Source organism: Poromitra crassiceps (genome assembly GCF_964638095.1).
Source record: "Poromitra crassiceps genome assembly, chromosome: 2".
Classification (NCBI taxonomy): Eukaryota; Metazoa; Chordata; class Actinopteri; order Beryciformes; family Melamphaidae; genus Poromitra; species Poromitra crassiceps.
This window is the reverse complement of record NC_139624.1, coordinates 78,823,582-78,831,066: the sequence shown is the minus strand read 5'-3', so window position 1 is coordinate 78,831,066 and position 7,485 is coordinate 78,823,582. Positions and strand designations below refer to the sequence as shown.

At 47.7% G+C, this 7,485-nt stretch overlaps 1 pseudogene across 1 annotated transcript; it reads left to right on the top strand.

The window, feature by feature from the left end:
- The first annotated feature begins 724 nt into the window (after positions 1 to 724).
- LOC310772197 (anamorsin-B pseudogene) lies at positions 725 to 1,651 on the top strand (annotated as a pseudogene). Its single transcript has one exon. The product of its transcript is annotated as an anamorsin-B pseudogene (transcript).
- Positions 1,652 to 7,485: the final 5,834 nt, after the last annotated feature.

The window sequence follows — 7,485 nt, the reverse complement described above, 5'->3', positions numbered from 1 at the left end:
TCTGACTCATCTGACTCTTCCTCATCTGACTAATTCCAGTGTTTTTTCTCAGTGAATAGTGCCGTGATTAGTGGCTCACTCAGTGCTCTCAAAGCTCCTGAGCTGTGGACGTGGGATTTGAGCGGCTTCCAGCCCCAGTTGAAACGCTAAATGTGATTGGACATTTCTGGGTTGGCTAGATGGCATGGTTCGATATTCCCCAAAAAACGACTGTAATGCAACTGCAGTTGGTGGCGATAATGCACCTCCAAGCTGGTATGCCAACCAGCACTAACACTGAATAAAAATAAGCAGAACCATTGAACTGCAACAACACAGTTTTTATTTCTCATAACTATTCAGCTTAACTTTTCTTCAAACATCAACATAATAAACAAAATAAGACTTTTGCCTACTAGTGCAACTTGAGAAGAGGCTAATACGAAAAATAGTGCAATCAGAATGGATTGGCACAATTTTTTTCGGTTCGCACGTGATCAAACCGGTTTGGGCTCATACACCGAACGGAACCGGTAAAACCGGAAATCGACCCATGCCTAACGGATTAGGCCATAAATCACTAATGATGTCATACAGTTCGGTTCTACATCACTGCTGACATCACAGATTACATCGCAATTGCTTGAGTGGCATCACTCATCATCAGTGGATATGACATCACCAGTCTATGGTTTTTATTCCATCTAGCTTGACGTAGGTGCTACATTCTAGCTAGCAGGAGGCCATGGCAGACCTGGGCATCAAAGCAGGAGACAAGGTGATGTTGGTCTGGGCTCAGCCTTCAGCACCGACAGCCCTGAAAGAGCTGGCTGAGGGGCTGGGTGACGCCGTCGCAGCAGACGGCAAAGTGTCAGTGGAGAACATGGAGATGCTAATGCTGTCCTCCCATCCAGCATCCACCTTCGACTGGGTGCTGTCCTCTCTCCTGGCTGACAGCTCCTCCATCCACAACTCTGAGATGCTAGCAGAGCTGGCCAGAGTCCTCAAACCCGGCGGGAAACTAGTCCTGGAAGAACCAATCACAGGAGCTGAGGGCCACAGTGTGAGGACTGCAGAGAAGCTCATGTCTGCTCTGAAGCTGTCTGGCTTCATGTCGGTGGCAGAGCTCTGTAAAGCAGAACTGAGTCCCGAGGCTCTGAGCTCCCTCAGGATGGCCACGGGTTACCAAGGCAGCACCCTGTCCAGAATCCGCGTGTCCGCCTCCAAGCCCAGCTTTGAGGTGGGATCCTCCAGCCAGCTCAAACTGTCCTTTGGGAAAAAGCCAGCAGAGAAACCGGCTCTTGATCCCAACACGGCCACCATGTGGACGCTCTCAGTCAGCGACATGAATGACGACCATGTGGAGCTGGTGGACAGCGACGCCCTGCTGGACGACGACGACCTGAAGAAGGCCGACCCGGCCTCCCTGAGGGCGCCCACCTGCGGAAAAGGAGCCACCAAGAAGAAGGCCTGTAAGAACTGCTCGTGCGGTCTAGCAGAAGAGATGGACCAGGAGAAGAAAGTAGCATAGAAGACGACCGTAGCAAGGTCGGCCTGTGGAAGCTGTTACCTGGGCGATGCCTTCCGATGTGCCAGCTGCCCGTACGCAGGGATGCCGGCGTTCAAACCAGGAGAGATTTTACTGGACAAGAAGACCCTGATGGATGCATAAAAATCCATGACTGACCCTGCAACACGTTCTTAATTTACATTCCATCCACCAAGAAGCCCTGCCCACAACTCACCCTGCAACATGTTTAGGGATGCACCGATCGATCGGCACGTGACCGGAAATGGCCGATTTTTAGCTGATCGGCCTCGACCGGTGACCGGCGCCGGTCAGTCCACATAGCCGATTCTGTGCGCCGGTCGGCTTTCCCCTTTTTTTGTTTGGTCAATTACCTGCAGCTGCACGATGCACGCGTTCACGTGACGTGTGCGCACCCCAAGCAGCCAAAAGGAAACACACGCCAGCATGTCCTCATTGTGGAAATTTTACAGTTTGTCACACTCGCTTCACCTCACTGGCCCCTCTCTCTCCCCGGCCACAGCGCAACACAGCCGGCTTGGCGAAGTGAAAGTAGGCCTACTATCGAGCCCTGTGTCCAGGTTACATTCCCAGACCAGCTGCAGTCCACATCACCGCTGCCTGCTGCAGATCAGCTGCTGCTGCTATCTGTCAGTCACGTTGTAACGTGGATACAGGAGAGGACTATTTGTTTCGTATTGCGAATAGAACGACGAACATAATAATAAAACGCATCGGACCAGTGTGCAAGATTTTCTGTGCGTGATGATTTTTTTTCGGATGGCGGATTAAAAAAACTGACTGTAAACTACGATATTCAAACTGAGTCAACTCAAACTAATTTCCTCATCTACTCAAGAACAGCCAAATCCACAACTGTAGAGTGGGCATGGCTTCGAAGGGACACATACAAAAAAAACATTAAACCCCATAGGGGAAGAGATGCTTTGTAACAAATTTAGCCATAGGCTACTTTCCATCTGGAGCCCCTGTTCTGTTGCACCTTTTTTCTTTTGGAAAAGTAAATGCATGATAGCTGTGAGATATACTGGAAATAATTGTTTTATATTCATTGTATTTACGCAAAAAAGAAAAGCTCTGTCCAGTAACCTGGAACGGTTTTCCTAAATTACCGTAATAAACGATACAAACTACAATTACTAGCTGCCCCAAACACCGGCCACCGAGTGGCAAACGTGGCTTGATCGACCTGGACAATGACACGGCCTGGCTTGCCTCAATGCCATCGTCGATGCCGATGAAGTCATCACTCTGGCCAGCACTTGACGGTTGTGGGGCACAACATCATCAGTGGGTATGACATCACTTGACGATTGTGGGGCCATGACATCTTCAGTCGGCGGCGTTTGCATGTCCGTGCATCCATCTGGAGTTGCAAGGCGCGCCATTGCCCCGATCGCCACCAAAACATTTTTCAGTGACACATCAGTGATGTCATAAATCTGACATCATTAGTGATGCTGGTTTCATTGGCCACACAGCAGCCGAGTTGCGCGCAAGCCCGCGCAGCGGTTGAGCTGCGAATGCGAGCTGCAGAGGCAGCTCTCAGCGAGCTGCAGGACGGGCGAGGCCGCGCGTGATGTTAACTCATTGAGTGCCAGCCACTTTTGGAGAACGGACGCTCCCAGTGCCAGAGTTTCAGAGCGTTTTCAGTGATTTCTCGAGGCCCACAGAATATTGTGTGATATTACTATGTAAACACCGAACACGCACAAAGAACGATGAGACTCTCTTCTATCATCTGCAAAAAAAAGTTTATTGATCCCATTTTCCGTTCTTTAGTTATGAGCCGGAGAAGATAGGCTGTTTTGAGCAAAAAGACACTTTTCAAATTAGAAGCTGAGTTATTCCGCCTTTTGTGAAATGCAGCATTTCAAGCACATTCACTGAGTCTGAAGATAATATTTTCTGATGTAGTGACGTGGTGTAGTTGTGTGGTGCCTGCGTGCCCCACCCCCCTCTCCCCCCCTCAGCTGCAAACTCCTCCCCACACTAACACACAGCCTAACACGCACCCAGTCTATTTTCGGAGCGCTCCGTTTTTTTGCGCCGGCTCCCAGCGCGACACGGAAATGCCAAACCGGACTGCAGGGAAAGGTTTGGCCCTTTGGCGTCGGGTGCTGCCTTTCTGGCGGCTAATCGTGTGAAGAAACTATGCAGACAGACAGACAGAGGCAGAGGGGCTCAGTTGTGTGCGCGGATTGACTGCTGTTCGCAGCCAACATCAGCTGCAGTCAGAGCCATCTATATGGCTCTGGCTGCAGCATGAGCGGTTTCTCTTTGATCACGGGGGTTTTTCCTGCTGTTTTCCGGACCTTCCTCTAATCTGGAGAGCACTGTCGCCACCTAATGGGTCGGTAAAATAGGTTATACACATTCAACATGCCCCAAAATTTTACAGGAGATATATTAGGCTTTGATCCACGTCCCACCGTCAAAAAACGCAATTGACGACTTTAGTCGTCATTGGCACTCAACGTTACTAAAGCAATTGACGACTAAAGTCGTCATTGGCACTCAATGAGTTAAAGCTGGTGATTGAAACTGTCCGAACACTATAGTAGCAGCAGTTAGGCACAGCCTCTTCAGAAACCACCATTGCAGATTCAGCCTATTCTTTCCCAAACATGTTGAAGTAGGCCTGAGTAGGCACTGTGTACACAAAATGAGTGCCTCTTGACTTTAAGAAGTGCATTGCACATTTTCAGGCAGTCAAAAAAGTTAGTAGTTCTAGATCAGTGGTTTTCAAACTTTTTTGGCTTCAGTGCCCCCATTCACTGATTTCTGAATCTGAATGTGTGTGTCTGAAGATAAAGGATTAAGGCTATAATACACTACCTTTTTCACATCACCAGCTCCCAACCAGAGTAGGGGGAAATAGCATTTACTAATAACTCTTCTTGTTTGTTTTAATCTATTTGGGTAAGAAATCTAATCCGGAGGGGTTTGGTTTATTGCATCAGGGAAATGCAGTCTGAAGAGTACACAGAAAAGTAAACTAAAATCTCATCCTCGTATACTGTCGTCTAAAGTAAACGATCACTCATTGTCCTGTGTGGCAAACCCCACCTATCTTATTCTCCAAGCAGTATTTGTAGATACAATTTGACCCATGTCTTCTTCCAACAGCTAGTTCTCTAAGTAATAAATAGTTGTTGATGTTTGTGCTGCTGTTCTAACATCTCAGTGTCTTACAGGGACATTGAACCACAAAGAAACACATTAATCCCTCTACTTGGCCCTTGGTCCAAGCATTTCCTGGTTTGGTCACATGGTCATTATTGATTTTTGTTGTTATTTTTTTTGCCCACTGGCAACTGTGCATCACATGGGAATAAGGAGTTGTGTGTTTTGATTTCATGGAGTTATTATAGAGACACAGGGGGTTAGTTTGGGGAGCCTATAGTGCATGCACGCGCACACACACACACACACACACACACACACACACACACACTACCTCTAGGTAGGGGCCGATTGTTTCAGATGATGGATGTCACACTTTCCCCCGTCAACACAGTGCCCCTGCTGTTTTTAATTGCCCAATCAGAAAGCTGGAACATTTGTTATTGGGGGGCAGTTAGGGCCAGGTGGCAAACCGTGCACACACACACACCCACACACACACACACACACAAACACACACACACACACACACACACACACGGACGCACACACACAACACTAATCATCTTGACTTTGATTGGGGTGAACAATGCCTAAAAGAATATGAGCTATGTGTACTTCCTGTATTTGTTGATGACAGTGCCTTGCTCTTGTCACAACACATAAAACAGTGTGACACCTGTAAGTACAGGCTCTCTTTACCTCACTTCACTTTAATCTTAGGAACAACAGTCGTGTTTTTGGAATGAAACGTAGCCAGTAGGCTGCTGTGCTGCTGCTGACATCAATTCATGACAAAATACCATATTTTTGGGACAGATGAAAAGGAAAGTTTATAGAAAAGAAAAAAAGTTTAATCAATTTAGCTTTGCCTTCACACATCCTTCTTCTCTGTGGTGACTTCTCTGAGCTGTTACATGAAGGGAAGGTGAGAACCTTCCCTTGGGGAAGTCAATAAACTCAATCAAACCTGGTTACACTCTCAAACTGTGAACCCCGTATCAAAGCGATACATGTCATCTTGATGCAATGTCCCCGTTTAGTTTGTATGAGTGCTGTCTGTTGAACGGATGGGTCTCCATGGCACAGCCGTGCGGCACCACACATGCTGTTCTGTACACGAACAGGTGGGGGCAGTATAATACCAGAGAAGAAGGAAATTGATCAAATGCATTGCTTCATATTTCTTTCTCTTGTTTCACCCTCTCACACTATCCTCCTCTCTCCCCTTTTTTCTCCACATCCAACTCCCTCATCTCTCTCTCTCTCTCTTTGTATGCTTCTGTTTGTCTCCGACTCATTTTCCTCCATGCGCGCGCGCACACACACACACACACACACACACACACACACACACACACCCACCCACACACACACACAATAGACACACACGCACGTCTGTGAAGTAATCGCAAGTCTGATACACGCCGCTCAATTATGAGCTACAATGCGTGTAATTAGAAAAGAATCAAATGCATTTCAGTTTTCATTAATGAATTTCATTGATTGGCTCTGTCTCTTTCTTCCTTGTTTTGATGAAGTTAACTTTGAGCCCAATAAACACGACACTTCCAGGGGCTGTGACCGGAGCGAGCGTGCACGTGCACGCTCACATAATGCACGTGCACGTGTGTGTGTGTGTGTGTGGTTGTGTGTGGTCGTGGCTGTGTGAGTTGTCTTTGGCCAATTTGTGCCGCTGTGTCTCTTTAATCTGTCCCAACAAGAGAAAATAGAAACGGGCCCCACCACAAAAGCATCGAGAGAGAGAGAGAGAGAGAGGAGAATAAAAAATCAGAAGAAAGCAGTCATAAATCACGGGACAAAGTGGGGGGAAAATACAGCAAGAGACAATGTAAAAAAAAAAAAAAGAGGGCGGGGCTAGAATAGATGAGGTGAGGGGGAAAGACATAATTGGTGGTACTGTGTTTGGGGACATCTTGCTGCAACATAACAAGTAAAATAAACCCCGGGAAATATGTGTTGAAATAACAGAGATGGCTCCAAACTGGGAACACTCATATACATTTTTGAGTATACAGTGTGTGTCCGTGTGTGTGTGTGTGTCCGTGTGTGTGTGTGTGTCCGTGTGTGTGTGGTGGAACAGAGGCTCTGTGTCAGCAGTGGTGTGCCCTCAGTGAGCATGTCTCTAATTACAGTGTAAGGTTTCAGCGTTTCAGCTCGTCCATCTCCGTGTTTAAACCCCGCTAAGGCAGCCAGGCCCCACTGAGCCAAGGTAAACCATACAGCTAATTAGACAGACCGGCCTGCATCTCTGTACCAACCAGGGGGGGCAGGGGGGGGCATGAATGGAGAGAGTGATGGAGGGAGGTAGAGAGGAGGGGAAGGAAGAGAGGATAAGGAGAGATTGGAAAGAAGGATGGAGAGGAAGGAACAGGAGGAGTGAGGAGGAGACATTACGAGGGGTCTTCTTTTACATATGGGAGACTACAGTATGAGTCATTGTCGGCAGTCAAGCACCCTGCCATGTTAATGAGTCCTCATTGCATAAAAGTGCCCCACACTTCATCAAACAACATCTCCTGCTAAGTTGTTTCTGTTTCATTTGGAGCATTCATGTGTGAGCGTCTAATAAACTGTGTGTGTGTGTGTGTGTGTGTGTGTGTGTGTGTGTGTCGACGAGGGGGGGGGAGGGGGAGGGAGCCGGTAGGGGGTGAGGTGCTTGTGTGGCATTACAATGTTAGTCAAAAGGTGTTTTGACACCCTCCAGCGCATTTTTGAACCCAGGGGTAATTTGCATATTGTAAACAAATGTAAACGGGGGGGAGAAGGTCATTGGTCAACCTGGGGCGAGCTAATCTGCATAATTGGCT